This window comes from Andrographis paniculata, unplaced genomic scaffold, assembly GCF_009805555.1.
Source record: "Andrographis paniculata isolate CXL003 unplaced genomic scaffold, ASM980555v1 Contig11END, whole genome shotgun sequence".
NCBI lineage: Eukaryota > Viridiplantae > Streptophyta > Magnoliopsida > Lamiales > Acanthaceae > Andrographis > Andrographis paniculata.
Genome location: NW_026137391.1, coordinates 2823091 through 2840681, shown reverse-complemented (window position 1 = coordinate 2840681; position 17591 = coordinate 2823091).

Here is a 17591-nt window from a genome sequence, read left to right as displayed (position 1 = left end):
ATCCACCATGTGTCCATGTCCAGTGTTGGCTCTCAATAAGTAGACCCTCATTCTGCCTTTCTTGCTCACACACAGAAAAAAATTGTACTCGGGAGTAATTAATTTCACAAGCAAGTTAATATTAATGTTCTTTATTTTTCGCTCTAGTAAGTCATTTGATCTCTTTGTAAATCAATAGCACTGTTTTTTAACATTATCAGAGTAGCTTTCATGCGTCATGGATTCTATCGAACAATTACGATATGGTGGTTGTGGAGACGCGATGACTATTGAGGATATGGCTTTCTTGAAGCTTAATTCCTCTAAAAAGTTCCGTGTGGTTTTGTTGTTCCACGTACACACAATCACACTAACAGCAACGGCAACACTCCACACACTCACACGCACACTCAGAGCTCTGATTGACTATGTTTGCCCTATATGCTTCGATGGATACAGTCTGCGTGGAGGAAAACAAAGAAATGCAAGTTACTGCTGATGCGAATTGCCTTTTCAGGTTCCTCTGTCTGCTATTTTAAGCAATGAATTAATTTAACCTGCGCATCACTGCTGTTGGTGATAATTTATTTGTTTTGTGTTTTTGGTAGGGTACTCGCAGATCAAATAGAAGGAGATGAAGACGAACATGAGAAGTATCCGAGCATGGTGGTTAAGTGTCTTAAGGTGAATATATAGTATGAAGAAATTAATATATGGTGTTCTTGACACTGATTTTACACATTATGATTTTCGGGCATATTTGGTATAATGTTGTTGTTAGAATATATCCATTAAAACATATAAATGCAATAGAATCATAGATCTCAAACATCCAGTCATTGCTAATCATTTCGGTTGTTTTAGGTTGAGCTTTTATGTTTGACCAACATGTTTCGATTGATAGGACAATAAAACAATGTTTGAACCCTTTGTTCAAGATGAAGTTCGTTTTTGACAAATATTGCAAATCCAAAACAGCAACAACTTATAACTGGAAGAATTGAAGGAATTGCTATGGCAATGATGAAAAGCAAAACAAATGCATAGATCCATGCAGCAAATGTAAGTTTTTCGTAGCGTAGATTGATGCTATCGACCCATTACGACAAGGTGGTGGTGGAGATCGACTTCCACCTTTTTAATGTGGCATGGAAAAGTATACCAGCGCCCGAATGCAACCTTCTAGGTCCGATGGATCATGGCAGAGTATAGTTATGTCAGGCGCGCCATCTAACACGGCCCCGCCTTACAAAAATAAAAAATTTTCATTAAGGTTTTAGCTCTTGACATGATGTGAAAATGAGGAACGATTATTGTACTTTTTTGTAATTAAATGAATTTTAACATTCTTTTAGAGTTTATTTTTGTTTTCACTGAAGTTTTATAAGAATAAATATTATATTTTTTATAGTAAAAAAAAAAAAATAGAAATCAAGTTTTAAATTTATAGGCTACTCAGTTTGATATAATATTATAATGAAAATATAGTATAATAATAAATATTTAACCCGATAATTTTTATATATAAAAAAAAAACGATTAAATAGTGAAAATTGTTTCTACAGTTATTCTGAAAATTACTTGAACACTTCTTAGTTTTTGTGTTTATAGGATTGTCGAAAACTTGTAACTGATCAACCCTAGTGATTTTTAGGTGAATCATGGAGAATCTAACATTGTAATTAACAAAAGCTAATTAATTAATTATATTCAAATATGGCAGAAATATCCAGAACCAACACTTTGTGTCGCCACTCAAGTTTTATGCATGATATAGATTAACCATGTGTCCATAATCCTGTATGGATAAATACCACCTGAGCACTGATTAAATATATTCAAAATTGGACAAATATATAGAACTAGCACTCCGACACATATTGTGGTATGTGTTGCAGTCAAATTTCATGGATGAAATAGACTAACCACATGTCCATCATCTCCCCGCACAGACCCTGTAATTAACGAAAGCTAGTTAAATATATTCAAATGTGGTAGAAACATACATAACCAGCACTCAACACGTATTAGGTACATCTCACAGTCAAATTCCAAGCATGAAATAGATTAACCATGTGTCCACCATCCTTCGTGGATAAATACCACGCCATCACACCTCTCTTTTTCACACCAAAATGAAATTGTAGCTTAGAGCTTCGGTTAGAAATTATGTCATTCTCTTGTTTCATCAGTAATGTTCTTCCTTATTTATGATGTCTGGAAATGGCCAAGGCCGGTTCTTATATTCACATTGAACAATTTGTAGTTTATACTTTCTATGTTGGTATGTAGAATTTATGTGTGTGGTGTTGGTAGGTATATTCTAAGTCCTATAAATAGATGTAATTAATTTGCATATCATTTCGAAGTCAATCAATAGAAATGGTAGAATGTGAGCCAGGGGCTTATTCATTAGAACAACTCTAGTAAAAAATTGAAAACCAATCAATTGCTCTGTTCTTTTGCATTTCTATGCTTCCGTAGCGTGATATTGATCAATGAAGTGTGTTTGCGACCTCGTATGGTTGGTTAAACCCTCCCCAAAAATTTTTGGTTGGTACAGTTGAGGTTTAACTATATTCATGTTTGATGTTATTCAACTTATGATGAGTTAGACATTTGGTTGTCTAAGTTGAAAATCCATGCTCATTATTGTTAAGATGTGCACCCACAAAATTTAACCTAATAAAGATTATATATGTGTGTTGACATAATTTCTTGTAATTTACTACTAAATCAAGTAAGAAAGGTCTGGTTGATGCCATGAATATTTATGTTACATAGTTTTATTCAATTGATGGTGCACAATGCGTGCGCTTTAGGGTAATTTTATGATGGGTGACCCTGAGTGCTCATGGGCAAAGGTGGTTAGAAGAATTTGTATTGACCTGTAGGGTTAATTTACGGGACTTCATTCTCTTCTCCCATGGCCAATTTATTTTTAGGAATCATACTAGATTAAAAAGGAAGACCTGTCGTTAGGTTTAAAGTTGATCAAATTTGTGCTAAAACAGTGCTCGAAACTTAAAATGGGTACGTGTCGTCCTCTCATGTTATGCATGAAACAGATCAACCAATACTCAACACGTAGTTGGAGCACGCATCGCTCTGGTTTCTTGCATGAAACAGATCGACCATGTGTCCAATGTTACGTTGGCTCTCAATAAAAACACCCCCATCCTGCCTTTCTTGCTCACACACACACACACACACACAACAACAACAAAAAAAAAAAATTGTATTCGGGAGCAGCGAGAAGATTTATGTTTTCTTTTTTCACGAGCAACTTTCTCGGTTATTGATGATGTTTCACAACAGCCTTTTCTGGTTCGGCATCTAAGTTATTTACAACTTTTCTTTTTGTCTATGCTTCCCTCTAGTTATTATGGCCATTGAAAACATTATTTATTTGTTCGATCTTTTTGGATACTAAGCCATTAGATCTTCGTGTTCGCAGAACATTGGAGGGCGGGAGAGTGTGGATTCAACATAGTGAATCCTATTATGAACCGAACATGGAGTTACATAAATGGATGTTGAGCACTATGGATTTGATCTATCTATCTTTGGCGAGCTTTTCTAATTGAGATTCTAGTGCTCGATGGCAGCCTGTGAGTTTTTGTAAATATATTTCTCTTTAGTCTGCCCCTAATTTGCATAACCTCTGAAAATAGAATATTACAAACTTAAAAAAGAATTGAATGCATTTTTTGACAGCTTTGTTGTTTTCATTTGCACTGTTACTCGCAATCTACGTTATAATCACGTTGTAGGTGGATGCTATCGAACTATTACAATGTGGAATAGTCTGAAGGGCAAAACGAGGAGGCATGAGGCTTAAAGATGTTACTCCATCAGTATAAACCCAAACCAGACTTTCTAATCGAATGTATCTTGAAGATTACCTAAACTCCATCCACTAGGATTGTTTTGGTGGTTCAAGATCAATGTATTAATTTTTGGAATATTTTGAATTTAGAATATGTATGTTGATGTGATATTTTGAATGTAATTTTGAATTTTGGGTGCGGCATGTATAATATGAATAATGTGAAAATAAATTTGTACTTAGATTTGAGTTTATTCAGCCTGTTTTGTATTGTGGCATTTTGACGATCAATAAGACAATTTCATTATTTTTTTTCAAAAATTCTAACATGGTATCAGAGTCTATTTTTTATCTTGGGCTAGATATAGCTTGCTTACCAACCCTCATTTCTCTGGGTATATTCAACCTGGATTGTACCCAGAGGTCTTGTGATTTTGAGATCATGTCTGTCTTTCTACAAATTTGTCTCTGAAATATGTCTGCTATCTATGTCAGTTGCCTGCGTTCTATTTGAAATCTATCTGCTATCTTCCATCTGTCCGATGTTTATCTGTTGCCTGTTTGCCATCTGAAATCTGTTTGAGCTTATATGCTTATCAGTGATCTATTTGTCTGTATATAGGTGATATGTCTGCTATCAGTGATCTATATGCGTATCGATGATCTGTTTACTATCTTATATGTCTGCGTATCTATAATTTTTCTGTAAAATATCTGTCATGTCTGTGCATATGTCCGATTCTGGGATCCGTCTGTTGCGTTTCTCCAGAACCATGTTTCTTATTGCAACGAGAGTCCCGTTATTTCCTACTTTGTGGAAAGTACTCCTGTCCTTTTCGGCTCCAACAACGAGTCATATCATTTTCGACTCCAGTAGAGAGTCCGGCTCCGGTAGTGAGTCGGCTCCAGTAGAAAGTCCGACTGAGTGTATCGAGTTTGTTTTATATTGCCTATATATATATAGACCCTTATTTTGAAGATGAATACACTACAAGAAAAAATCATTTTTGTAACAAAATTTTTTTGTCTCTAAATCTACTTTTTCCGTTACTAATGACATTAGAGACGAAATTATGAATGAAATTACGTTAGCTACGTGAACTTTAGGGACGGAATTCTGTTACAAATAGATTATTTTTTTGTAGTGATAACTCAATTTCATTATTTTCTCCCAAAAGTTGTAACAAGATATATGCTATGCATAAAATAGGTCGTTTTTTTGTAGTTGGCACATTTATTTTCTCGTGCCTTGTGTTAATAAGTCGTGTGACGATATTATCTAAGCATTTTTTTTTACACGCAAAATATAATATTTTAAAAGACGCATTGAGAGCAAAACAAGCAAAACAAAAAAAAATGGAATTATATTAAAATATGATTCTTTTAGGTTAAAAAGATATACATTAGGCATAAATAGGTCTTTTTTGTAATTGGTAGACTCATTTTCCGTAGACTCATTTTCCGTTTGCATTTCTATTCATTTCATTTTTTTGTTATTTGAGTCTCATAATTCTTCAAAAAAATGAATGTCTTTTAAATATACATTACTATCATATTAACCATAAATCATTAAATAATGAGCTTTTTCTTATAATATCTATTACTTATTCCATCCAATGATTTTGATATTAGCTTATTTTTTATAATTTAGAATATCTCAAAATTTCAGCATTTTTTTCTTTATAAAATCAGATATTGTTTTTCCATTCTATGGGTTTGTTCATTTTATAATTTTTAGTGGCACAATTTCTCATAAATAGTATAAAAAATATAATATATATACACATTAATACAATATGTATGATATATACATTTTATCAACTCATAAGGGTAAACAATTCAATACAAAATAATATTTTTTATATTACCGACTTAATTTCTCATACCTAACATTAAAAACACATCCATCTAAAACCACAAAGTGAACACTAAATCATGCTAAAAACAAAGGCAAAAGAAAAGGACAAAGTTGGAATAAAATATCCTTTTAGGTTAAATATATATTTGTTGTAAAATAGGTATTTTTCTTTTTAAGCTGATATACTCTTTTATTGTTCCAGCGCCATAATAAGTAGTGTGTGGTGAGACTATCTAAGATATATATATATATATTGTTACATGCAAAATACATTTACTTTTAGACGCAAAAAAGAATAAAAAAAAATTACACGCAAAATATATTGAAATATTCATGCTAAAAGAAAAACAAGAAAAAGAAAAAGTATAGAGTTTGAAAAAGATATAAGTCTTTTTAGGTTGAAAAAATACGATGGGCATAAAATTAATAGGTCTTTTTTGTAGTTGGTACAGTATATTTTATCATGCCCTATGTTGATATATAGTGTGTGGTGATATAATCTAAAGCAATTTTGTTTTTATACACACAAATACATATACTTTTATACGGAAAATGCATTTTAGAAGTCATGCTAAAATCTGAACAAGCAGAACAATAAAAACAAAAACAAAAAAAATATATATTACACATAAAATAGGCATTTTTTGTAGTTGACATACTCATATTAATTCTTTGCCCAATGTTGATATACAGTAGTTTGTGGTGATATTATCGAAGTATTTTTGTTTTTGCACTTAAAATTCATTTAGTTTAATTTTTTAAAATTTGAGGTTTGTTTACTTTGCATTTCATTTCATTTTATTTTAATTTCACTATTTAGCTCTCACAATTTTTCATAAAAATACATTATTATTTATTACAAAAAAATTACATCAAAATATTATTAAAATTACAATTCAACCCTAAAATAAAAAAGAAAAAGAAAAAGAAAGAAAGAAAATGAAACTGGCACTTTTGTTTACGCCATTGCATTGATATTAATTTATTCACTATATTGAATAAGAAAATCCTATATTGACAAAATATTTTTATGTTAAATAGAGAGTGAAACTGTACTCTAATTAAATGAAGGCATATTATACTAAAAAAATATCTTTCAGAGAGATGGTTCACCGAGGACATGGGTTTTGTTTGTATTTTCTTTCAAAGTAAAATTATCAGTATTTGTTTCGGATAACTTTCAATAAATTACACTACCTCCGTCCGATTGTAAAGGTTTCATTTACCTTTTTGCGTGTTGATCTTTGAACATTAATTATTAAATCAAAAATAGTACAAATTAGGGTGTGTTTGTTTGGGGGTTTGGATTTTTAATTGGGATTTGAATAGTAAAAATTTTGAATTTGAATAGTTATATGATGTGATATAAATAGGTGTTGATGTGATATTTTGAATGCAAAATTGATTTTTAGTATAATATAAAAAATAAAAAATAGGTGTTTGATTTGATATTTATTGGGGGAATTGGATGAATAGTGGATTGAAATTCCAATCCTTCGCAAAAATATTTCCATTAGTTTGTACAAAAAATTTATACAAATATAAGGATTTTTTTAATATTAAGTACAATGAGGCAAAAGGTAAATGTGACGGAGAGAGTACAATTTTTTTTTTAACAAAATATGACATCAAAATAATATTTAAATTCAAATTGAAATAAAAACTAAAACTCAAGCAAAAACCAAGCAAACCCATGTTTTCCGATTAAAAATATTACACTCAATACAAATTACATAAAATACCTATTTTTTATTATTTTCAAACTAATTTATAACTCTAAATATGTTCAAATACATTTAAATACAATGAGTCTTTTCTAGTTAAAAAATATATTGTAGGCATAAAAATAGTCGTTTTTAAAGTTGGTTCATTTTATTGTGCCATATGTTGATAAATGGTATGTGGTGGTATTATCTAAGTATTGTTGCTATTACCCATTAAATTTATTTATTTATTTTTAAAAAGTTATTTATTTTTAAAAAGGTATTTATTTTATGTGTAGATACTAATTTATTCACTAAATTAAACTTGGAAAATTTTGTATTGTCAAAATATTTGTATATTAATTGTGGAGTTAAATTTGGAAACTCTTAATAATAATAATAATAATAATAATCAAAATAAGAAAGATAACATTGAAATAATGTTTGACACCTTAATGCACGTCACACATTAATTTCGTGCATGAAACTGATTAATCACATGTTCACCAAAATAATGTCGTGCGTGAATCAATCACGTGTTCACCAAAATAGTCTCTGACAGATATCTCATACGCATCACACACTAATTTTGTGTATGAAGCGGATCAATCACGTGTTCACCAAAATAATGGCTGACACATGTCTCAATACGCGTGTCACACCAATTCCGTGCATGAAGTGGATCAACCACATGTTCACCAAAATAGTGTCCGACAAGTATCTCAATAGGCATCAAACACATAATTTTGTGCATGAAGCGCATCGACCACATGTTCACCAAAATAATATTTGATATGTATCTCAATATGCGTCATACACTAATGTCATGCATGAAGCGGATCAACCATCTGTCCACCATAACAGTGTGCGACACATTTTTCAATAAGCGTCACACACTAATTTTGTGCATGACGTGTCCACCATAATAGTGTCTGACACATGTCATACGTATCACGCACTAATATTGTGCATGAAGCAAATCAACCACGTGTCCACGCGTCACGCACTAATATCGACTATGTTTGCCCTATATGCTTCGATGGATTCAGCCTGTGTGGAGGGAAGCAAAGTGATGTATGCGGATTGCGGGCCAGCTCAATCTTTTGGATTGATGATCGATAATCCAAGTTACCGCCGACAGGAATTGCCTTTTCAGGTTCCTCTGCCTGTTGTTTTAAGCAAAAAATTAATTTAATTTGTGCATCACTGTTGTTTGTGTTATTCAGTTTTTATTTTTATTTTTATTTTTTATTTTTGGTAGGTCATTGGCAGATCAATTCGAAGTACATGGAGATGAACATGAACATGAAAAGTATACGAGAATAGGAGAATGGTGGTTAAGTGTCTTAAGGTGAATATTTAGTATGGAAAATTAATATTTTGTGTTCTTGACACTGATCTTACATATGGATTTTTGGGCACATTTGGTATAATGTTGTTGTTAGCAGATATACATTAAAAATATATATATATGCAATGGAAATAAAAATCATATAATCCTGAATAGACAATGAGAAAGAGTTTTTCGGTTGTGCGCAAAATGTAGATCGGTGTAAGTTTTTGTTTTTTGTTTTTTTTTTCAAAACTCTAGCTCTACGAACTTGATGGCGCAGTTTTTTTCTATTTTTGTTAATGTAGAGTAGGTCATAGTAACTCGTGGATTTTTATAATTAAATAAATCTGTCAATCACACATTTAGCTTAAACAGATGAAAAAAGTAATACTATTTAATAATTTAGATTTAGCAACAGATCAAGAAATAATATTTAATAATAATTTAGATTGTTAATCAAAATATTTATATTATATTTGCTTGTTATCAAAATAAAATTAATTATCCCAATAAATCTAACAATGGTAGATTATTGTTTTGACCAACATGTTCAGTTTTATAAGACAATCAAACAAATTTTTAAACCCTTTGTTGAAGATAAGCTAAGTTCCTTTAGATAAATATAGCGAATCCAAAACGGCAACGGCTTATACTGTGAGCACTGAAAGAATTGCTATGGGCGATGATGAAAGCACAACAAATGCACTGATCCACGCAACAAATGTAAGTTTCTGGTAGTGTCAATGGATGCTATCAAACCATTACGACAAGGTGGTGGTGGAGACTATCTGCCTTTTTAATGTGGCATGGAAAAGTATGCTGGCGCCGGAATGCAACCATTTAGCTTTGTCCCCTTACAGATGCCTCATGGCATAGTACAATATATATATGTAAGGCGCGCTGTCTAACCCCGGCCGCCTTCTAGAAGTCCAATTATGTCATGAAGATTTTAGCTATTAAGATGATGTAAAATTGAGGACAAGCATTGTACTTTTTGTACTTAAAATAATTTTATATTCTTTTAGAGTTTATTGTAGTTTTTAGTGATGTTTTGTAAGACTAAATATTGTATTTTCTGTATGGTAAAAAAAATGGAAATCAAGTTTCAAATTTGTAGGCTACTTAGCGTTGATATAATATTTTAATGAATATATAATATAAAAATAAATATTTAACTCGATAATTATTATATATATAAAAAAAATGATTACATAGTGAAAGCTTGGCCCGAAACTAATATCCCAACACACCCTATAACACTTAAAATGATTTCTTCAATAGTTTGGCAATATGATGTGCTCATGCACATCCTCAAATGGATACATTAGAAAATTGAAGACATTAAATTTAAAATGTCAAATAGGTGAAGCTATACAAATTTAAATTGTTTTTAGAGTTATTCTAAAAATTACTTGAACATTTCTTAGTTCTTTGTGCTTAGAGTGTCAAAAACTTGCAAATGAAAAACGCTGGTGATTTTTGCGGATTCCTAGGAGCGCAGCCCGTGGGGTTTATGGGTGAGTCATGGAGAATCTGACATGGTAATTAATGAAACCTAATTAAATATATTCAAATGTGACAGAAACATCCAGAACCAACACTAGACAAGTATTAAAATACATACCGCAGTCATGCATGGATATGGACTAACCATGTGTTATCCTCTGTCGATAAATACCATATGAGCATTGTAATTAACGAAATTTGGTTAAATATATTCAAATTTGGAAAAATATGTATTTTGTAGAACCAGCACTCAACACGTACTATGGTATGTGTTGAACTCAAATTTAATGCATGAAATAGATTAACTACATGTCCATCATCATCAATTGATGAATGTCATGCCACCTGGCATTCAAATTAATGAATGGTGATTAAATATATTCAGATAATGTAGAACCAACACTGGCCGCGTACCAGGGTATGTATCGCACTAAAATTTCATGCATGAAATAAATCATAACACATGTCTATCATCCTCTGTTGATAAATACATAACATCGAGCATTGAAATTTAGGAAAGCTAATTAAATATATTCAAATATTATATAAATATACAGAACTAACACTCCACACATATAAAGATACGTGTCTAGTTAAAATTTCATACATGAAATAGACTAAACACTTGTCCATCATCTGTTGATAAATACATGACATTGAGTCATTGAGCATTGTAATTTACATAAACTTGTTAAATATATTCAAATATGGCAGAAACATGCAGAACACGCACTAAACGCGTATTAGGGTATGTTTCACACTCAAAGCCCATGCACAAAATATAGTAACCATGTGTCCATCATTTTCCAACAATAAGTTTCACGCTATGGAGCACAGTAATTAACAGAAACTAGTTAAATATATTCAAATATGGTAGAAACATACAGAATAAGCACTCTGACACGTATTAGAGTACCTATCACACTCAAAGTCCATACATGAAATAGACTAACCATGTGTCTGCCATTTTTCAACAATAAATTTCACGCCATCGAGCATTGAAATTAAAGAAAGCTAATTAAATATATTGATATATTGTAGAAATATACAGAACCAACACTTGACGCGTATTAAGATACGTGTCTAGTTCAAATTTCATGCATGAAATAGACTAAATACTTTTCCATCATCCTCTGTTGATAAATACATGATATTGAGCATTGTAATTAACAGAAACTAGTTAAATATATTCATATATGGTATAAACATGAAGAACCAGCACTCGATACCTATTAGCGTACGTGTCACACTTAAAGCCCATGCATTAAATATACTAACCATGTGTCCATCATTTTCTAACAATAAATTTCACGCCATCGAGTATTCAATATTAAAGAAAGCTAATTATATATATTGATATATTGTAGAAATATACAGAACCAACACTTGACACATATTAAGATATGTGTCTAGTTCAAATTTCATGCATGAAATAGACTAAACACTTGTCGATCATCCTCTGTTGATAAATACATGACATTGAGCATTGTAATTAACGTAAACTAGTTAAATATATTCAAATATGGTAGAAACATGAAGATCCAGCACTCGACACGTATTAGCGTACGTGCCACACTCAAAGCCCATGCATGAAATATACTAACCATGTGTCCTTCATTTTCTAACAATAAATTTCACGCCATCGAGCATTGTAATCAACGGTAACTAGTTAAATATATTCAAATATGGCATAAACATGCAGAACCAACACTCGACACGTACTAGGGTACGTGTCACACTCAAAGTCCATGCATGAAAAAGACTAACCACGTGTCCATCATTTTTCTAACAATAAATTTCAAGCCATCGAGTATTCAATATGAAGGAAAGCTAATTATATATATTGATATATTGTAGAAATATACAGAACCAACACTTGACACATTAAGATACGTGTCTTGTTCAAAATTCATGCATGAAATAAACTAAACACTTTTCGATCATCCTCTGTTGATAAATACATTACACTGAGCATTGTAATTAACATAAACTAGTTAAATATATTCAAATATGGAAGAAACATTTAGAACCAGCACTCGACACGTAGTAGCGTACGTGTCAAACTCAAAGCCCATGCATGAAATATACTAACCATGTGTCCATCATTTTCCAACAATAAATTTCATGCCATCGAGCATTGTAATTAACGGTAACTAGTTAAATATATTCAAATATGGCAGAAACATGCAGAACCAGCACTCGACACGTATTAGGGTACATGTCACACTCAAAGTCCATGCATGAAAGAGACTAACCACGTCACCATCATTTTCCATCAATAAATTTCACGCCATCGAGCATTCAAAATTATAGAAAGCTAATTAAATATATTAAAATATTGTAGAAATATACCGAACCAACACTTGACACGAATTAAGATACGTGGCTAGTTCAAATTTCATGCATAAAATAGAGTAAACACGTGTACATCATCCTCTATTGATAAATACATGACATTGAGCATAGTAATTACCAGAAACTAGTTAAATATATTCAAGTATGGCAGAAACATGCCGAACCAACACTCGACACGTATTGGGGTAAGTGTCACATTCAAAGTCCATGCATGAAATATACTAACCACATGTCCATAATTTTCCAACAATAAATTTCATGCCATCGAGCATTTTAATTAATAGAAACTAGTTGAATATATTCAAATATGGCGAAAACAAGCTGAAGCAGTACTCGACACGTATTAGGGTACATGTCACACTCAAAGTCCATGCATGAAATAGACTAACCATGTGTCCATCATTTTCCAACAATAAATTTCACGCCATCAAGAATTGAAATTAACGACAGCTAATTAAATACAAATGTTATAGAAACATATAGAACCAACACTCGACACATATTAAGATACGTGTCGTGTTCAAATTTCATGTATGAAATAGACTTAACACATGTCCATCATCCTCCGGCGATAAATTCCATGCCAACAAGCATTGTAATTAATAAAAGCTAGTTAAATGTATTCAAGTATGGCAGAAACGTGCAGAAGAACACTCAACACGTATTAAGGTAAATGTTACACTCAAATTTCATGGATGAAATAGACTAACCACATGTCCATCATCCCTTGACTAAACTCCATGGCATCAAACATAGTAATTAACGAAAGCTAGTTAAATATATTAATTCCAATGTGACAGAAACATACATAACCAGCACTCAACACGTATTAGGGTATGTCCCACACTCAAATTCCATGCATGAAATAGATTAATCATCTGTCTACCATCCTTCATTGATAAATACCACACCATCACACCTCTTTTTCTCACACCAAAATAAAATTGTAGCTTAGAGCTTCAGTTATAAATTATGGCATTCTCTTGTTTAATCGGCGATGTTCTTTGCTATTGATGATTTGGCAATAACGAGGGCTGGTCCTTATATTTACAGAATCCGGGGCAAAATTAATTAGGGCCCCAATAATTGAATATTTCTTTAATTAAAAATTAATAAAAAGTAATAAATCAAATTTAAGTGGGAGCGTTGAAAAATAAACTTGATTTATGATCACCTACTACTTTCTTGTTCCCAAGAATTGGTGCATGGTCTACCATATATTAAATATTGATGCATTGAACAATTTCTATGTAGAATTTATATTTTTGGCATTGGTAGCTAGGTTCTAAGCCCTATAAATAGATGTAACTTGCAAATCATTTTGAAGTCCGTCAAAATTGTGTTTCATTCTAGTTTGGGATTCAAGAAATGGTAGAATGTGAGCCAGGGGCTAGCTTATTCATTAGAACAACTTTTGTCTAATATTGAGAACCAATTAATTGCTCTGTTCTTTTACATTTCTATGCACCCCTAGCATGATATCTAGAAATGAAGCGAGTTCCGATTTTTTTTTTTTTTAAAAAAAAGAAAGGTAAAAGAAAAAAGAAATGAAGCAATTTATAATAAAAATAAAAAATAAAAATTAAGAGAGTTTACGCCCTGATAAGATTGGTAGAACTCTCCAAAAAAATTACAAGTTGGTACATTTGAGGTTTAACCAATGGCTGATTCACCTTATAATGACTTGTGGCATATGACACCAGTAATTTTATTTCACCAAAAGAATATCTTTATGATTTCATAATTGCGTTATCTCTAGAAAACTGTGGTGTCCCCACTTAAAATTTGAAATTGCATTGTTATTACAAAAATTTAGGTAGATTACTTAAAATTTAAAATGTCACCAATACCCAAATAATTAAATTTAAATTCAATTAAAATGAATATTTTATATTTTAATAATATAAATATACAAAAATAATGTTAACATTATTATTTTATATTATTATAAAAATATAATAAGTTTGATAATATATTTTGGACATCTGTGAAAACGTTTTCTAGATCCGCTGCTGGGTTTAACTACCTTCATATTAAATTGATGTGATTCAAATTAAGAGTCAGGTTAGAGATGTGGTTGTCTAAGTTAAAATCCATGGCCATTATTGGTAGCGCACACACAAAATTTCACTTAATAATGACTATATATGTTGTCTTTTTTTGACTGATATAATACATAGTGTGTTCAGTTTTAGCTGCGATTTTGGGCTAAAACCTCTACGTGACAATATAATTGTTGCATTGCTTGGATCAGTTTAAAAATTAAATGTAGACTAATAATTGAATTCTGGATTAAACAGAAAGACTGGTTGTTAGGTTTACCGTTAATCAAATTCACGCCGAAGCAGCGCTTGACACATGATTGGGGTACCTTTCGTGCTTTGGTTTCGTGCATGAAATGGATCGACCATTTGTCCAGCATTTGCTCTCAATAAATAGACCCTCATCCTGCCTTTCTTGTGTCACAAAAAAAAATTGTATTCGGCAGCAGTGCGAAGATTTATGTTTTTCTTTTTTTGCATGAGCAACTTTCTCGGTTATTGATGATGTTTGGCAACAGCTTTTTCAGGTTTGGTATCTAAGTTATTTACAACTTTCCTTTTTGTTTATTTATAATTTGTGTGATCCTTTCCGATACTAAGCCATTAGATCTTCCTGTTTCCAGAAAATTGGCGGGCGAGAGTGCGTGGATTCAGCATAGTGAATCGTATTATGAACAGAATATTGAGTTACATAAATGGAAGTTGAGCAAGAACCACAGCTTCGATCCGTCTGTCTTTGGCAAGCTTTTCTAATGAAGATTCCTGCATTTGATGGCAGCCTGTGAGTTATTGTAAATTAATTTCTCTTTACCCTGCCCCCCTAAGTTTGCATAACCTCTGGAAATTGAATACTCCCTCCGTCTGGCCAATTTTATTCCCGTTTCCTTTGTAGTTACAAAGGAAATGAACTACAAAGGATATGGGAATAAGGTTGGTTGACGGAGGGAATATAACAAATTTGAAAAAAAAAAAAATGAATGCATTTTTTGACAACTTTGTTGTTTTCCTTCGCACCATTACTCACCATTATTGCTTTAACCACACTGTAGGTGGATGCCATCGAATGCTATAACTATATTGTCGATGTTTGTAGACGAAAGTTTGCTTCCATTGAACTAGTATGATGTGAAATAGTCTGAAGGGCTTAAAGAGGAGGCACGAGCTAGGATTAATGCGTTACTCCATCAGTTCACTCCCGAACCAGACTGTTTAATTGAACTTATCTCGAAAATTGCCTTAACTCCATCCGGTATGAAGGTTTTTGGTGGCCGAGGCGATAAATTTTTCGAAAATTTTGAATCGAAAATATGTATTCGATGTGATGTTTTGAATAAAATATAAAATTTGGATACAACTTGTACACTGAATTATGTGAAAATAAATTTGAATTACAGCAAGTTCTCTCTTATTTTGTTTATGTTAATTTATAGCTTGGAACATTTCTAATCGCATTCTTGGATTGTTTTTATCCATAGATTTTTTAACTTTAAATGATCATATATATCTTGGATGTATAATTGAAATGTATGAATGAGATAATATCATCTCACCTTGACACAAAGATATCGATGTATATTGGTAGAGCACAATGGGATATGATGATATAGAAACAGAACTCCCAACTATATCTTTGTCTATCCATAAAATACTTTTGTGAATTATGAACAAATTAAACACTCGACTTCAACATTACAACCCTATGTATTATGATATCAATGCAAGCTTTTATAGGTATCATCAAAACAAAAATGATGGTCTTTTAAATATATATGACCATCAAATTCAACATGGATCATTAAATAATGAGTTATATATAATACGTACCACACCCTTCATCCCAAATATTTTGATATTTGCTTATTATTTTAAATTTGGAAGCCCTCAAAGTTTCAATTTTCTTCTTGAATTATATACATAGAGATTTTACCGTTTTTCTTAATACAATGTCTAATTTGAATAAAACCAGGGTTAAAATAGTAAAACAAAAAATATATATTAAGATTATATCACTTAAACAAAGGTGCTAAAAGAAAAAGTAAAAGATCAAGTGCCGAGGCATCCTCTGCTTGGAAGCTAAGTCCCGGGTTACATCCCGGGTTGGTCTGTGTCAGGTTAAGAAAAAATAAAAGAAAATTTATAGAGCTAGAATAAAATGTCTTTCTAGGTTAAATATATATATATACATATATATGGTTTGTTTAATTTAGTTTAAATAATAGTTTAATGTAATATTTTGTGAGAAAAATATATTTTTATGAAAAATTGTATGAGTTGAATGATTGTAGTTTCGATTTGAAAATAAAACCAAACACACCCATATATCGTATCTGTCCTATGTTGATAAATAGATTGTGGCAATATTATCCAAGCAATTTTGTTTTTACACGTAAAATGTATTTACCTTATAGGTTTGTATATATATATATACACCTTAGGCATAAAATAGGTATGTTTGTAGTTGGTACATTCATATTCTTGTACATTGTGTTGATAAATAGTATCGGGCAATATTATCTAATTATTTTATTTTTACATGCAAAATATATTTACTTTTACATAAACATACTAATTGCATTTAAAAAGTCTTGCTAAAAGCAAAACAAGAAGAAAAAGAAAAAGAACGACTTTGGAATAAAATATAATTTTTTTTAGATTTAAAAGATATATATTATGCAAAAAATAAGCTTGTTCTGTAGTTAGTATACTTATTTTCTCGTGCTCTGTGTTAATGAATAATGTGTAGTGATATTATCTAAGTATTATTCTTATAACATCCAAAATATATATTTATTAATTTTAAATAGTTGAGGTTTTGTCACTTGGTATTTTATGTCAATTTTTTTGTTAGTAGTTCTTACAATGCTTCATAAAAAATAAAAAATAAAAAAAACATAATTATCTATCTCGTGAAAATATTATTAAAATTTAAAATCCAAAATAAAAGACATAAGCAAGTACGAACTACCAAGAAAAAATCTTATTTTAG